At 34.3% G+C, this 18,538-nt stretch overlaps 1 protein-coding gene across 3 annotated transcripts in view; it reads left to right on the forward strand.

Moving 5' to 3' along the window:
* The window catches only part of LOC116177475, a 96,374-nt gene that overhangs the window by 1,608 nt on the left and 76,228 nt on the right, over nucleotides 1-18,538 (forward strand). The gene's annotated exons all lie outside the window — the stretch shown is intronic.

The raw sequence follows: 18,538 nt of genomic DNA on the forward strand, positions 1-18,538 counted from the left end.
ACTTTTCGTTAATTTTTGTATTAAATTTGGACACACGAAATATAAAAAAATAAGCAGAAAAGTCGTCGTACTCCCTCGAGTGGTGAAAAGTCCATTTTTGATACATGTAACGTCAATTTGTGTTAAAATTATTGTCTTTAATAATTTAATGACTTGTCCAATATCCTAAAACTGTGTTCTACTGGATTAAATAAATATTATTATTATTAATTTGCATAATAATATGTATCACTATATTAATTTTTTTATTTTTTGAGTGAGCGAGTAGGTCAGTCGTACTAACACGAGTGGCCAAAGCGCATTTTTCACACAGGTAACGTCAATTTTTAATCGAGTTTTTAATGTTTGTTTTCTATTGTTTAAATAAGCGGGAATTCTTCGTGCTCGCACGAGTAGTGAAAGCGCAAAGCGGTGTATGTATCTATTTATACATGTAATATCAATTTTTAATGTGTTTTATAATAAAAATATATTATGATTATTTTTTTAATTAAGCGGCAAAGTCGTCATACTGCCACCCGGTTGGTGTAAACATTTTTCACATGCGTATATCGGCAATGTTTAATGATTTTTTTCTAGATTTTTTTAAATTAAAAATATGCTATTAATTTTATTTTTTCTTAATTTTTTAGCGACAAAGTCGTACTCGCATGTGTGGCGAAAGCGCATTTTACTTTTTTACGAGTGTATTTTTTTAATTAAAATATATTATGAGTAAGTATTATGTAATTTCTATAATTTTTTTAATGAAGAGGAAAGTCGTGAAATAAGTGTAAAATAAAGTTTAAACATGTATTCTTTTACTAAAAATATAATTATTATTTTTTTAATTTTTATTAGGCCGGAAAATCGTCATCCCGGCGCGACTGGTAAAAGTGCATTTTTCACATACGTATCGTCAATTGTTAATGTTCATTTTTTTGCGATTAATTTTATTTTCTTTTAATTTTTTAACGTGCTAGAAAGTCGTCGTAGTCGAGTGTGCACGAAAGTGCTTTTTCCATACGTGTAAGACCAATTTTTAAATATTCATATAATGAGAAATAACGTGTAAAATAAAGTTTTACCGTATATTCTTTTGGTAAAAATATAATGCGATTATTATTTTTTTTAAATTTTTTATTAAGTCGGAAAATAGTGAATGGTGAAAGCGCAGTTTTCACATACCTACGCATCGTCAGTTTTTAAAGTGTATTTTTTATTAAAAATGTTATTACATAATTTTATTTTAATTTTATAAGCGAGAAAGTCGTCGTAGTCGCTTGCGTGACGAAAGCGCGTTTTTATTAAAAAATTAATGTATTTTTTTAAAAAGCGGAAATTCTGTGTTTTTTTTTAAATATTGTCCTTAATTTTATTTTTATTAAATTTTTAAATAGGCGAGGAAGTTGGTGTAAAAATATATTGAGTATTAATTTCTTTAAGTTTTTTAATAAGCGGGAAAGTCGTCAAACTCGTACGATTAGTGAATAGGTGTGAACATGTATTTACTAAAAATATTGTGGTTATTATTTTTTTAAGTTTTTTTATTAGACTGGGAAATCGTCATCCTGGCACGATCGGCGAAGGCGCATTTTTCACATACTTAGCGTTATTTTAATGTGAATTTTTTTTGTTCAAATGTCATCAATTTTATGTTTAATTTGAATAACCGAGAAAGTCGTCGTAGTCGCATGTGTGGCGAAAGCACATTTTTCATATACGTGTAAGATAAATTTTTAGCGAGTTTCTTTTTACTAAAAGTACTTATATTTTGAGTATTAATTATTTTTATTTTTTTATTGAGCGGAAAGTCGTCCTTGTATATTTTATTCTAAAAAGGTAGCATATTAAATTCCCTTTCCAAAAATACAATACTAAAAAATTCAAATTGATTCAAAAAATTTAAAAAAAGTTAAACTTCTTTTTGAAATAGTTTGGAATCATTTGAACCATATTTTATTTTTTTTATCTTTTTGAATCAGTGGCTTCTTTTTCTATCACTAATCACTAATAAGAAACTTTTATAATAAACATTTTTAGTGCACTTTCATTTTAAAAAAATAAAACGTACACTTTTGCGCTCTTGATGTCTGCCTGTCTGTCTAAGTCACAAAGGCTCCGAAACTACACCACTTACAGACTTGTTATTGGTGTCATTCGATCAGAAATTAAAAAATTATTCTCGTTAAGGCATGTCCTTAAGGGCTATTAAAATCGAAAAAATAAATTTGAATTTGCAATCTTCGCCTCTTACTCACAAGCCCCTTAACGATTTTTTTTATTTTCCCCTGTGTCTCTAAAGCGAGCTAATATTTTCATATTTTGATTTTACCATTTTAAGTTTGGCCCAAAAAGGGCACATGACGCCACCAGCGCGTTCGAAAGAGAAAGTATTGCATTAGGGTAAAAATCCCCCCCACTTTTTTGACCGGAAAACACGTTTCGAAGCACCAGGAATGTCTGTCTGTCTGTAGAACATTTTGGAAATGTTTTAATAATAGGTGTACTTCACTTTGGAAACCTTTCAGAGATGTCGCAAATGTCAATAGCGGAAGTTAGAAAAGGTTTTCAGATTGTTTGTTGATAGGTGATTTTGACTATTAGGTATCGTATAGGTGCAATTATAACTTCGAATAATATTTAATTTATTAGAGACATACGACTTCATTACAATTTATTATTTTTACAAGTAAATAGATTTTTTAAATTAAAAATCAACCAGAAGTAGCCAGATCTTTTATGGGCTTCAGTTTCAGAAGAATGTTCATAAAATTCCTCACCTTCCAATCAATGAACCTAACATAATAATTATGTATATCCCGCCAAACATTTAAAGTTTATATTGTACTCTTTATGTTGGAAGACATTCTCATGTATACCAGGTAAAAAATCGGCGACGATCGATTATTGTATACTGCCATAAGGTGCGTTACATAATGAAATGGGCGAATGTACCAGCTGTCGTGCCAGCCATCTTTATACCTCAACGGGCACAAAAAAATTTAAGGGGTACCTGCTCAAGCAGCTGCCAGCATGTCAAATTCCCAGGACCACCATTTCGTCGCGAATAGATCAATATTTAGATCACCACTACAACAGTCGAGAAGAGGTCACGATCCGTGCATTATCGCCTTTCCACAATAACTCCCTTCACTGCGCGGGCCTTTTTTATTTACTTTAATAGTTCCAGATAACCTACTAGAAAAAAGTGGAGCGATTATGACTAATTGACCAAGATCGAAGGAAGTGAACGAGCGCGTTCTTATTACCTCGCAAACTGGTAGAACTTCTTCCTTTTCGGGAAACTGTACATCCTGCTCGTATTTACTGTGTCATTTCAATCTTTAATACAATGTTGCGACTATGAGAATAAATATAACTGATTAACCATAGATTTTTGTAATTAGGTATTAGGTTTCTATTTTCAAGCATAAATCACATACAATTTCTCTACTCGATAGCGTGATGGAGGTGGGGCGAAGAACCGCAAACTGAGTGTAATTTCTTCCGAAATGTCAAAATCGATGAAAAATTAAATACAGCAATGAATTGTTGCATTTCGGCGGGATTGTGCAAAATTCAAAAGTCAGATGTGAACACATCCGGTAAGTGCGCTGGTTTAAAATTTTCAATACGCTTTTCCGCTCGTTTATTACGAGAAACCGTAAATACATTAAAACCCACGTCGACTTGTAATTTACGAGATGGGAAATAACTTTGCCTCGATTTTTCTAATAAGGAAGTTTCGACATACAAACTTCCGAACAACTTTTTTGCTCTTAAGGTATTACTGTCGGGAATTCTGTCCGTCCGTGCGTAGAAGCCTTTTCAACGTTCTTCATTATCATTATCCCATATTCAAGATTGAAGTACGAGACCGAGTACCTTAGTTTCCGAGTCAAATAATGTCATTTTACTGACGAGTTCTACATTTTTACCGAAATCCTCCGTCTTGCTTATCATATATAAAACTTTTTATTAATATTAATGTGTCCTTTTTGACAGGAGTCTGGGAAAGCGACAGAATCCAGGAATAGTATCCAAGTAGGTAAAGTGTTACAGTCATGCCGATTTCGGGAAAACATTTGTAAAAACAAACAAAATGTTTGTTTATAGGTAAACGACTTCTCCCAAGCAAATTTTAATGGATTCGACCTTGACCAATATTAATTAGTGAGTAACCACAACGATATGCTATGCAAAACATGGTTATTAGACAAAGGTATAGATTTTGACAGTAAACTTTGCTACCTATCCTACCGCAACAATCAGCTTCTTTAAAATCAGAACGATAAATTAATTACTAGTTGATTGTTTTGGTCTTGGTCAGAGTGTTTACAGCGGACCATTTGAGTCATTAATTTTGGAAATAATCGACTTTTAACAGCTGAACAAATATTGACGTATCAAACGGATGTGATGTGACGAATCTTATCCGTAATGAAAACAAGCTGTTTCTACCCGGTAATTTTTCAATTTCCACGAAAGTGGTACTCCAGGAGTAGATAGTGGGTGAGATAACGATAGATAATTTTCTTCGAGTGGTCCACTTGTTGCCATACAGGAAATAGTAAAATTAATCTAGGGAAGGGTCCTGTATTGCAGATAGTATCAATAAAATGGGTTATTTTTGTACCGCAATCAAAAATTTTAGGCTCAGTGGATAAGTACTTTTTTACAGAAAAGGAATGGTTCCAAATCGATCGATAATTTTCACTATGATGTTTTAAAAACTCGAAAATTCCCGAAAAAAACAGAAATTAACCATATTCGCGAGCATATTCATTTTTATGTTTTTCTGGCCCTGTTTGGATATCAAAAACAAATAACACTTCCTCACAGGCACCTTTTCACTCTACAAGATGGTGCCCGCAGATTGTCACTGCGACATTTATAATAATAATAATAATAATAATGTTTATTGAGCATACATACGAAACAAAACAATAAAATAATAATGTTGTACAGCTCAAAAGGTAATGAATTCGGCCTAAAGCCGTTTTTCAATTCATTCTGTAAGACACAAAATGATAAAAAAAAACCAGTCGTCTTGCTAAATTAATTAATTACAATTCTCTAAGAAAAAGCTCTTAGTAGATCTAACAAACTGAGGATAGTTCATGTGCAATGTATCTAACCTTAAATTTAACAAAGATGGTGCAACATATGTGAAGCAACCTTGGAATTTTGCAGTTTTATGTCTAGGTATTGTAAAAGAATTAGTTCTTAAATTTACACAATGAGCAGCCGATCTTCTTATCGTCATTTCGGACCGGAAAAAAGTAGGTACATACTGTATTGAGTTATTATGAATACAATGATATGGCAAAATATGATTCTTTATCAGGAACCATCAATGAATTATTTTGACACTTTGCCAACGCCTACTACACCAAAATGTTAAAAGTTCTATAAGAAGCTTTTTTTTCTGACTTTAATAATAAACAATTATTAACATTTTGGTGTAGTAGGCGTTGACAAAATGTCAAAATAATTCGTTGGTCGTTCCTTTAAACCTTTTTTGTCAAACTATCACAAACAGAATCAGTCTAGGTAGGTTTGTTTCTGAGATACAGGGTGAAAACGAAAAGTTTGACTTTTTGGGATGTTGCTTACTTTAGATATTTTTACGTAATATCCAGTGGCGTAGTAAAAATAATTGTTGAGTCATCATTTTGACTCAATGTTGGTATTTTTTAAATGCAATTCCCTGTATATCTTAACGTTAATTTTTTGAATTTTTTCTGATTGCATTAATACACTCCAGCCTATATATTTTTTTAAATTTTAGCCATGAAACACTTATTTTTTACTGTTTTTAAATAGTAGGTCATGGATCTATGGTTATTTTCTTTTGTTTATTGTATCCATGAGTCATTTCAAAATTTTGAAAAATTGATAAAATATATAAGTATATAGAAAAATATAGATTGTGATACACTAATAATGTAATCAGGAAAGAGTGCAAAAAATTGACGTTATGATATGCGGGGTGTGGCATTTAAAAAATACCAACTTTGAATCAAATCCCAGACACTTTGGTCCAAACATTTTTTGTTAGCACGCCGGTGGATTCTAGGAATAAATGTCTAAATGTCATCTTACATGGGCAGTAAGATATGATACCATCCCAAAAAGTCAAACTGTTTTCACCCTGTACCTCAGAGACAAACGTAGCTAGATTGATTCTGTTTGTGGTATTAAAAGTTATACAAAAAAATGGCACGGGGTCGCGAAAAAAGTCTATCTTTAAAAACAGCTCGGATACACTACAGCCTCAACCTCGGCCTCAACCAAAATAAAACACACGGCACACTGCCATTTTAACAAAACCAAAATAACTGTTTTGCGGAAAAAATATTTTAGATTTTTAATTGTGACATTCTTTGCTCTTTTTTGTAATAAAAGCTAGGATAATTTTTATAGATTGTACAGGGTGTTCCAAAATTGTGTTTTTTAAGTTTTTCGGGGATATTTTGAGAACTAAAAGAGATGCGGTTTGCATTTCACGGAGTTACTTTTCAAAGGTACCTAGATTGACTGTGTCAATTTTGACGTATGAGTTACACGACGCGCTAAAGTCCAAAAATGCCATAAAACGTTTTTGCTTTATAAGTAACCTGTTATTTGTGGGAATATCAAAAAAGTAGAAACATTAAAGTTACGAAAAAATAGTTTCTTAGTAAGGGCGGTATTTTATACTTTCCATAGCCTGCTTAGTTTCTTAAGGAACCAAGTTTATTTTTTCAAATGGAATATTAAGTTGCACGAAGAAATTCTAATTTTTTTCTAATTAGAAAAATAAAAATACAGCGCTCCATTGGTAGCCAGAAATCTTTGAGAAACATGGTGACGCTAATTGCGGATAATTTCGCTCCTACATTTTTAGCGCATTTTTGAAAAAAAAATAGGCTATTATATTCGGTATGGCTGGCTGGCTGTCCGGCTGATTTCTCAGCAATTACAATAGGTCGAGACTTCAAATTTTCACTAAGAGCTTTCTGTGCATGTTGAGTTGGATTATTTATTCATGAGATCGATAATTTTCGAGATAATGTTAAACTTTGCTAATAAAATACTGACCTTTATTACCAAAAATGTACTTTAATCACATTCACGCATATATGCTGATTTACAACTTGTTTTCGATTTCTTTTATGGTAATGCTCGTGGTAAAGGAGTAAATTATGATACGAGGGGTCTTAGATGCTACAACCTGTAGAACTTAGTCATTTTAGTTTTTAGCTTTTTGGAAATTATTTTAGCAATCGGAGTTGATGGAATTATGCTTAGGATTCGAATGAACATTGCATGAACAGTATGAGCGATATGCCCCTTAATTGCATTGCCACGCTCTCAAATTACGAAAGACATAAACATTCCGAAGAAACAATAAGACAATCACCACAACCTCACCTGTAAAGTAAACTATTTTGCAAGATGAAGATCGTGATGTGCTAAAGTGAATGTAAATCGCGCATTATGCAAGTCACAGATTTACACACCTTTGAAAATATTTGTAGCAGGCTCTCCAGAAGGCGCCGTCGACGGACGCCGTAATTACCAATGAATCACATCAAAGAAGCTGGATCTGCTAATTTCGTCACGGAACCTTAGGAATTGTTGTATTGAAATAACTGACGCGTTATTGTCCTATATCTCGAATTACGTTTACCTTGCGTATAGTGTTTTATTGCTTCAAATTTCCACGGCCGTTTGTGCATGTCAACTTGATTTTTCACGTTATCAATTTAAATTTTTTATAACTTGTGGAGGGAATTACTCCAAGATTATGCCAATGAACAAATGGATGCTTTTTTCTAAAAATTATGTATGCACAATGGTCAAAACGAGGGTCAAAAGTTCGAAAATCCATGAATGTACGACTTTCAGAAATTAAGACATCCGCCCTATAGTTCAGATTTCTTACCATGTGACTATTTTTAAAGAGAAAATTTCTCTCTGTTTATTGCATAAAAATGTCCCCGCGTACCATAATTGGCGGTCCTTTTAATTTTGCACCGGCTGAGAAATTCTCGTCTAAGACAAAGAAGCAATTTAATTGAATTTGATGTTACGTAAGTAATTACAAATTTCACACACTTGACCTACAAATTAAATGTTGTATTACGCTTTTCAAGTATTTTTTTATTGAAAAAAAAATTACAATAGATCATTTTATGCTGCAACATCGTAATTAACCACCAGTATTTATGCAACATCAGGAAGGTCGTCGCCTTTTGTATATTTGTGGAAGGTTGTTTCCGAAGGAAACGTCGTATATGCACGACAGTGATAGCTTATCCTGATTCATCTGTACGTGCGTAAGTGGCCCACTTTCGTTTATATTGAATTCGCGAAAAAAAGTCGAAGTGTATTACATAAAGTACTCCCCGTATTAAATAACGAGAGATATAAAAGCTACGGAAGTATATAGAATCACACGGATGCAATTAATGTAATCAAATCATTGGTAATGTTATCTTTGAAAGTTTCAAGCGAGTAAGTAGTATATAATTTAGAAAGCTTTTCATCATCGTGCAGTCACAAAAAATAATAAGCGGTATTGTGTTTTCAGTGTTGTATAACAAATTACTATAATCACAATAATTGTCAATTTACCTTCAATCTCAAAACTTTTTGGGGCAATTCACCTTTGAGTGAAAGTCCTCGTAACAGTAGCAGCATCCCAACGTTACATAATGCACTCTACTGTAGATAGGTAGGTACAGAAAATTAATTGTACAACTCGAAATCGAAAATGTTCAGGAAGCCACCAAATACTTTATTGCATTCCGCGTCGAGCAACCCTTTCATTAGCGGCTTATTTACACCGGAAACCTCAAACCCTTAGAAAACTCTCGTATAGGTGATTTATTACGCCCATTAGTTTTCTCGTGTTACGCCCACGGAATCAAAAACTTTATTGCGATCCTAACCGGTTCTCTTTTTTTTGTCTAATACCGTATGTCCGTGTGAGGGTTAAGATCTCGGCACTGTTTATAATTGAGCGAAATTCAGGATTAATTATTAACATGGCGGCAGAAAGTCCGGAAGTAAATGAGACTGTGTTTAAAGCGATGAATAATTGTGAACGGTGCAATCACAAAAGGTGCAACCTTCGCAATTCAGAAGTTCCGCCGCACTAAAGTCGTAAATATGTTAAATAAAGAATGTTTTCCATATTTATTTTAGACTCGCTTTTCATTACATTTACACTACGTCATATCGTGAAATTGATGTTTTTTATTTATAGGTAGTTACGGCAGTATATGTCTTGATTATGTTATGTTTTCACTTACATACTTCGATATAAAAACCGATTGAAGTTTTTTAGGTTGTAGAAATTGCGGTTAATCTATTTTTCGATACTATAAAGTATAAATAATCATTTAGGTGAAGGCAATTTTTATTTTTCAATTTCATCGTAATTTAAAAACAAGCTATGGATTCATTTCAAAGGAGTTCGCACTATTTATTTGTAATGTATTGTACGAGTATCTAAGTAAATTTACCCCAAAATCGAGCCTAAAATAATGTAGCAAATAATGCCGTTATCATTCGGTTATAAAAAATTGAAATTGCTTAAAATTAACTTGTAAGTGCAGGGGGCTACCACATACCAGTTGTCGGTACCCACTTCCGAAGAAGCGTGCCTTCAGAAGATGGTTAATTTCTCCCCTATGAAAATTAAAATTCCATCACGCGTTTAGAAAATCTTTCCGACGACACCAATTTGAAAACAATCAGACCTAACTTTAAGAAGTTAGGGAAAAAACTGATCACCACGTTACCATGACACACTCGGGGATGGCGCCCAGATGTCGCCGACCCTACATCATGTAGCACCGTCCCTAAAATTGTAAATTACACGGCCCCGATAATTACATGTACACTTTTCTACAGGCGTTCTTCTACAGGCCCGCATTTGCTGCCAGCCAACCAGTCGGCCGGCCAAATTGAGACTAAAGTCTAAAGGCTACCTTTTTACAAATAAATGCGCTAAAAACTACGCCCGAGAACTTTTGATTTCGGTGGAGGATACGAGAATGGGTTGGTATTTTTAACAAAGGAAAGTAGCTTATTAAATGAGGGCTAATTGGTCAGAACTCATTATTAAGATGCGACAAATCTACTGTAAACTTACCTTTCATTAGAAATGTCTCTCTGTACACTACTCCTAAGGTCATGAGGGGCAGCATTCAGTTGATTCTGCCCTCGAGGATCGTGTAAACAAACATCGCGACTGCTTAACCGCGATCATCGCCAATAAATTAACTGGCGTTGAGGTCTCCTGGGCCTCCGAACACTCCCATCGGCGATTAGGGTTGTTGAAGATGACATCCTGAAGGGTTAATTTGGAGCTCATACCATCTTTCTTTTAGGATACACATCCTGCCTCGGCCCTCTTATTAGGACCGTCGGCCAATGGATCAGTAACTGATCTATGTATCTCATTAACCTCTATGCAAAAACACCTGCCGGAACTCATTTTGTTAGGTCTTGTTTTTTTCTTATTGGGTCGACACCATGACCTATTCGAGCGTCATGGACTCATGCACATTATGCACTCCGGATATCTGAGAGAGGTTTTACCTAATAATAGCACAGTTTACTCACCACCTACACGTGGATGACACTCATTCGAGGGCCAAACTCACTACTATCTCCGATGCTCTACTTAGCATCCCTTAGGATCGTGGCCAGAGCGCGTACGCAACTCATCTATGCGCGTTTAGCTTGCCATATTTATCAAATAGGAGTTGCGTTGACATTTTAATTTTTCATTATTAAGGACCACCATAAAATATCGTTCTTGTAATTATTGTAACAATTTAATTACCTACATGATTTATTTATTTTCAATTAATTATTTAGCCTTGTACACAAATTGATAACATACGATCGCGAACTTCACTAATGATCACTTTGGCATCGATGTTGGCACTCTCTATCTTTTATCGATTTGTTGGCGCCGGCTGGCACCACGATGTCTGGGATACTTGTTACAATATTTTAAATGGCGAAGGGGTGTGTTTGCTAAAAAAATATAGAAGGGAGTACGATGCCCCTCTCCCCGCCCCCTTTCCGTCATTAGTTTTCCGATGTTTTTTATATAAAACACATATGTAAAAAATGGACAGCAGAGGGGCATAAAGACATTTTTATGGAATGGCTTCCAAACACTGGTCTGTTATTTTTTATTTGATAAGATAATCCCGTAAAGAAGTATTCCACAAAAATTATACTCTCGATGAAAATATTGAAGATGCTTGAAATATTCAAAATTGGTTTGGTTTCTCCAAATTTTGGATAAATACATATTTTTATGTGTTATTAACACCCAGCCTCGCGAAGGTATTGCTATTTTCTTTGTCGCGACACTTTTTAATCTCAGTTGATGTATCGATATACAGAATATGCACTATTGACACTCTGCAGTTTGACATGTTTTCAGAGACTGTTCAGGAGCTGTAATTTTGATTTTAAATTCCATTTAAAATGAGTGGTTTCACATTAAGACCAACGTAGTCAAAAAAATTGGTCAGGGCGTCCCATTTTTGCTATCAAAAAAGGAATATAGGTTGATCAAACTATAATTTGTAAAATCAAAATTTATGCTAAAGAGATAAGGAGGGAAAATAAAAAAAATGATCACTTTTTAAATGACTACATTTTCTTAGTTACAGGAAAATAGTGAAGGTTTCTTAAAAATGTTAATGAATAAATCTTCAGTTTCCCGAATAAATATACGAGGTCAAATAAAAAAGTTATTGGACCTAACCGTATTTTTTTAAAATGGAACACCTTTTGTATGTTAATCTAAAAAGGTATCATATTACCTTTTTTGAAAAATATAACATTTAACAGATTCCAAAAATGTTTTTTTCTATTTTTTATAATTTTTACTTTTTGAATTTTTTAGTCGTTTAATTTTTTTAAAATATCCTTGCTGTGTTATAATATTGAAGGGAGAATTTAATATGCTCATTTTAATTAAACTATATAGGATATGTGTACCAAATTTGGTTCCAATTCGTTCAGCCGTTTTGCCGGAAAGGCGAATACAGACAGTAGAAAGATAAACGAATCCAAGAGTAGTGTTTTGTATCCTATACAATCAAGGGAGGTAGCAAAAGTTACCAAAGAACTCAATAGTTCTGTTCTTCAAGGAAGACCAATTTCCTACATGCCTGTGCGCTCTACCGTGACCATAGCTAAACAAGCGCAATTACCTCGCAAGGCCAATTTTTGTTCTGCTTCATTTTGCGTGATCGACTTCCTCTTACTCACGATAGACTTTCAAATTTTCAATGCAGGTCCCGCTTTGTTTCTTTTATTTCCAATCGCCTTATATTGTCACATAGTCAAACCCCATCACAGAAATGGAAAGATCAAGGCGGTTCACGCTGACCATGCGAGGTGTTTTAAAAATTGAATTAAACAATTAAATTTTTAAACAAACAACACGCAACAGTTCTTGCATAATAAAAATCGTGTACGTCCGGTATGTCCATTGTTCGAGCTCGTTGTGCACTTTTAATGCACATTGCGATTTAACGTTATACGTACATAGAAAATCATTATTCCAATTCGCTATTCTTAAACCATCTTCTCGAATTTATCGACAAAGGGTTTTCAAGTTGACTGAACTCGTCGATTAAATTAGTGATTCACCTTTATTATTATTGTTATTATGACGACGACGTGTGTGGGAGAAACATTTAATTAACGCGAATTACGAATTGTTAATTACAAAATTATGCACGTGGATCTATTCGATTTTACTCGCCATCCACCAAAGTTAATTATGGCGATATGGCGTGATTACTCAAACTTAAGACAACCTTCAATTAATTACGAACCGGTTATTGAACTCTGCACGTTAGTCTTTTTTACCTATCAGTTGCATACACTTCAAGTATGCAGATGTTTGATATGCGGTTAGCTCGAGCATCCTCTCTTTGTTTATATCTGCCTTATACCGTGAATATAGATAGAAATATCAACCAAAAGCTTCTTTTGTACTATTTTAAATAACACACGTGCTCTTACATCTGCTTCAATCCAAGACGGCCACTACGTGATGTTTCGGATCATTCGTGAGAGAGGTCCAACCATACACCCCTGCGGAACACTACAAACCATGGATTATTAAAAGACGCTTTCACCTTCGTTACACTATCTTGTTTTTCATGTACAAGTAAGGACGTTTTTCAAAGACTATTTCAAATTACACTTTATAAGGATAACGATATGATGAAAAACGGAGAAAGTGCGGACGTTAGAAAGTTAAAAGGCAAAATCGACGACTAAAAACATTAATTTTTTTCAAATGCACACTAATTTTAAGGTAGGTAATAATTTTGTCTTAAAAAGTGCAAGTGAGCTGCAATTTATGTGAAGGGAACGGATTGCGTTACTAATGGATATTGCAGAGGATCTATGGCTGTTGTGAACTATGGTATAATTTAAAAAAAAAACATCCGTTGCAAATTTGATTGATTGTATTGTAATTCGAAGAAAGTGGCAACCTAATAAAATTTTTTGCACGGCTAATAATGTTTTTACTCAGTGCGGCAGTGTTAAAAGTAAAACTGTCTTTGTCTTGTGTTTTGGCCCAATTTCTTACTACAAGAAAGAAATATACACCAAAGGCTGATTTTTACGTCTGTGTGGTTCCGTTCATGAAATCTTTACGGTTTTTTATTTAATAGGTAAAGAGGGCGCGAGGAGGAATTTAGTTGCCTCATACAAAGCCACGCTTTTGTCTATTCGTGTGCAGAAACTATGCTTTTACAAAATATGTCGGTATTTCAAAATTTGGGCAACATCGGTAGTTGCACAAACCACTCCAAATCTTTTTACAGTAATGTCGAAACGACAAACAGATTTAGTCTAACACCATATAATTTAGACCTTGGGACATTGTTCTTATTATAAAATAATGACATCGCACTTACTCAATGAACTGAGAAAAACCTTTTTTCCGCAACGCAAACGCAACTTTCACTCCGACCTCCGAAAAAAAGTAACACCGCAATTTGCGAGCCTAATTATTTTGCCAAACTTTCACAGTTAAAGGGATGAATAAACCATATGTCTCAAATTACAACATCGCGTATTACGCCGGCACATTATGATTAAGTGAAACGGTGAGTATTGTTGATTTACGAACCCCAGTTTTCTAATCGAATTAATCATTTATATAACAAATCGATTATGTTTCATGCGAATTGATAACGGGTGGCCATTTCCGAGGTTAAAAACCGTGTCAATCATATATCGATGAAGGTTTATTTATAGTTTAATTACATTGTAGTTCTTTTGATAAATGTACTCGTAGTTATTCCAGATGGGAATTCACAAAGCGCTTGGTTGAACTGTTTTACTTCCTAATTGTTTGCGAAAGAGTAAATCCATCTTGACACACATAAATTGCGTTCTCTAGCACAGTGGTACTTTATGGCAAGTCTTCTAATATGTGTCATATTGTCATACTCAATACTGACCCATAACCTGTTCGTTGGTCACCCCCACTACAGTGTGGGCGAATACCTGGATCAGAAGCTGTGTTAGTCGTAATGGTGCAGTCAATTCTTTAATTTAATCGGATACAATGAACCATCTTTAAAAACCATCCCCAATCTGTTGGCCGAATGTTTCCAAGCCACTGTTGGATTTTAAGATAGTGTGGCAGCACTCAGCAAGCAGAAGAGATGGCAGTTTTAGGGCGCTATTTTTAGTTGTAGCCTAAATAAAAGATTCATCTGCTCGAGAAAAGTTTGTAAATCTTTTTTTAGTTAATTGTAGACTATTCAACTCTGTCGGCAAACTTTAACGCAAAAAAAACGCGCGTCTTCTAAATGTTCAAAGGACAGCAACTCGGCCTCAAAATTGGCAAAAGGCCTTTTCTAAACGTTAACCCCGGTATTTAAACGGACTTGACTCCTTAAACAAATCGAAATTTCTTATTCAATTCTCGATCTAAATCTAAAATACCACAACCACAATATTTTCCCATTAAAAGGCATCCCTATCTCTAGATAATTAAGTAATCTTTTATAAGAATAAACGAAGTACCCAATAAATTAAATCTGAACTGTCGCCTAAGCGATTTAACAAAACAAATTGATAACGAAAAATGAGATGAAATTTTCCTATCCTTAATGATTCTAGGAAATAATCTATTTTACAGAGAAACAAATACGTTTGATACGGGCTAGATACGCAAAATCGTTTTGTGTTTAAGGAATCCCACCAGATTAATTAAATGAATTAAAATGAATATTTGGTTAGTAATGAAACGACCCATATTCACTTCAGGTGACTGGACGTAAACCTCAACGTCCAACCCGACTTTGGTTACACAGAAATATTCTAAGTTTTTTTTTCGATAAATGCATAGTTATTTGACTAATTTGGCATTCGATGAACAAGAGCTAACCGTAACAAACCATTGCTCGGTTTGTATTGGTCATACAGCAATCATTAAAAAACACATTTCCTTTGTTCTTTTAAAGCTATTTTGTTCTCCACAGTTTTTTTTAAATAAAATGTGCATACTTTTCGAGATTTTGGCAAATAACCAATTTAAAACATCTATCTTTTCTATGAAAAACTCAAGGAAAAACGGACCGTTCGCGAATAACTCGAAAAATAAGAATTTTACAATAGTAAATGTATAGAACATGTTTTGCTTAGAATTAATTTTTATATCTATTTCTGTGGTCCAAATATAATAAAACATTTCCATTCCCGAGATGGGGAATAATATAGATTTTTTTAATCTTAGGCTATTCCCTACTTACTGTCAAAATTTCAACACAAGTAGTGGAGGGGTTTGAGGGTACGAAATGGATACCAGAGGAAAGACGTTTACAATTTCCTTGAAACTTACTCTCTAACGGTAATGGACGATTGTATTCGTTTACATCCGCTTATCGTTCGAACACGCGACCCTCCCCCCCTTTCTCATGATATGGGCCAAATACGTTTTGCGCGGACTTCTTGTCCTTTAAACTAATCGCATTTCGAGGGTGTAGGTTGCAATGTTTGAGTAATTCGAGAAACAAACCATTTTTCATGTTTGTCCTCGTATTTGTCGGATCCCACAGCAGTACCTCGGAGAGGGAAGGCCCGCGGTCATCCCGATTTTCGCTGACGAGTCGCCATAAATTGTAGATGGTGGGTATCAAAAGAACTGAAATTTCACATGGAATACAAAAATACAATAAAAAATGGGAGTTCCCATTTAAAATAACGAAGTTACTAGCAACTTCCGGTATTCCCAGAAGTGCCATCATTGTGAAAATATCTTACATCGTTTCGGCTTCAGAGTAACTCCAAAGTTCAAATTTTCAAAAACCTACCTTCTTCACTTTTAACTATATAGCGCCCAAGAAACACCCTGTATAGGTATACTACATCGTATGACATGCTTATTAAATTCTCTACAAAAGTTCATAGTCAAAGTACTCTGTAAGTTTTTTTTTGAGAATAGCCTTTAACGCACTCTGAAAAATACTGGGAGAAAAGCTAAAACAACAAATTTTTCACAGGCCTACTACAAAAATATGCGTGTTTTAGAGTGGATCTTGTAGTGGAGATATAAAAAGATCCAAACATCACAATCATGCACCAATTTCGACGGAAAAACCCACTTAATGTGTATTAGGGGTACGAAAGCGCATAAATATGACTTTGTTACAGCAGGAGGCGTAACCGAGTGGTGCAACCATATGAGTGCTGCTGCAAATAGACAGCAAGCATCTTTTGGTGTATGTTTATGTAACAAATGAATCCTTTTCTATGCACCAATTGTGTTGGATCCAGTAATGGCCTATTACATTACTTGTAATCTTAATGAGAACTTGGCTCGAAACGTTGGTTGAACGTGGAGGAATTTTGCACGTATACTGGTACGAAATTAGACGAATTGAGGCACAAATTTAAAAATTGATCACGAAGCAATAAATTCCATCGAGTGTATGCGCTCGGACAGTATAATAAATTGAAGAATTAGTTTCAGATTCGAAGGCCATACAGGGTTGCGTGATAATATACATAAGCGACTGAAAAAAATTGTAATGGCGGAGATACTTTTCCTTTTACGCGCGACGGTTTAAATTATGTTGCGGCGAACTGCAAATTACTTCGAGATACAGCAAGGCCTACAGGTTCGTTTGACAACGGATTCGTTTTTTGCAAAATTCGGTATGAGTCAACGCCACGGGTTTAAAGCGGAGAGGACGACGCGATGGCTAGATCAATATCATCCCTTTCGTGAGAGGGTGCAGGCGTACAACGTCACGTGTATCCTCCAAACCTTGAACTTTGAATGGGGGCGAGCTTTCGTTTTTCAATTGTTTTAGGAGCGATAATAAAATAAATCTCCAGGTGTTGTCGGATAAGGTGAGCTCGTGATCGGGACGTATCCGTATCACGTATAGAAATCTTAATTACCGTTCGTAATTGTCGCGACAAATGATATTGCAGCCTTAATCGGAAGTTCCTTCTAAATCCCCCACGTGCAGTATTGAAAGGGTTGTAAAGTGCGCTCGTCTCCGTCGAGTGGGGGGTGAAATAATACAGGAGAAAATTGAAAACCTCTCGCACACGCGACGCTGAACAAAAAAGATCAGTCTCTATTGTGAAAAAAACGCTCATCTTTAGGTTAACAAACTCATGAACTGACCTTTGCTATTGTAGTTATTATGCTCTCGTGTTCATGGGAAACAAACAAATCCGCTGCACGTCCCATGAAACGTTTCTAATTCGTAGATTACTCGAAAATATTTATAACGGATTATAAAAACGAACTTCTCAAGTATCCGTTAACCGTTTTGGACAAGTCTTTACGAGAAAGTTCGCTCGTCGTAAACGATTTTTAGTGCAAGTAATTAGATTTACTGTTATCCCAGCTAACGAGAATAACAACGCACAATAATCGATTCGGAAGTATAATCGAGAATAAAGGTCAATAATAAAACCTTTTACAGAAACACCTTACTTGGGAATACAGGGTGAAAATTTTATCTGGAATCAAGACATCAAGAAACTTTTTATGGTATCCAAAATTATAAATATCAATCTACGTACTTTTTCCTCACTTGAAATAGATACCAAAAATGTTTATTGCAAACTTTTCCTTAAAATCATTGCTGAATAAACAGCCGATTTTAGAATAAGTATACGGGGCCAGGAAAAAAAGATATTGCACCTAACCTCATTTGGACACCCTGTATATTTTTATCTAAAGAAGATATAAAAACAAAAAGAAAATGTATATAGAAATTATTATAATTTAAGACTAATTAAACAAGATATTACAGACTATTATTATATTACGCTAAAAAAATGTTAAAAATGTAATATTGATTTAAACCGACCAAAACGGGATTTTCAAAAATTTAGTTTTTGAAATTGCCGACTTTTTTTAAAAATCATTTTTTATTTTTTTCGTCTTTTTGAATTTTTTAGATTTTTTATCATCCCTTGAATCTTTTTTTAATACCTTAACATAAAAATAATCATCTGAACCTTCAGAAATTAA

The sequence above is a fragment of the Photinus pyralis genome, unplaced genomic scaffold (genome assembly GCF_008802855.1).
Source record: "Photinus pyralis isolate 1611_PpyrPB1 unplaced genomic scaffold, Ppyr1.3 Ppyr1.4_LG7, whole genome shotgun sequence".
In the NCBI taxonomy this organism is placed as follows: domain Eukaryota; kingdom Metazoa; phylum Arthropoda; class Insecta; order Coleoptera; family Lampyridae; genus Photinus; species Photinus pyralis.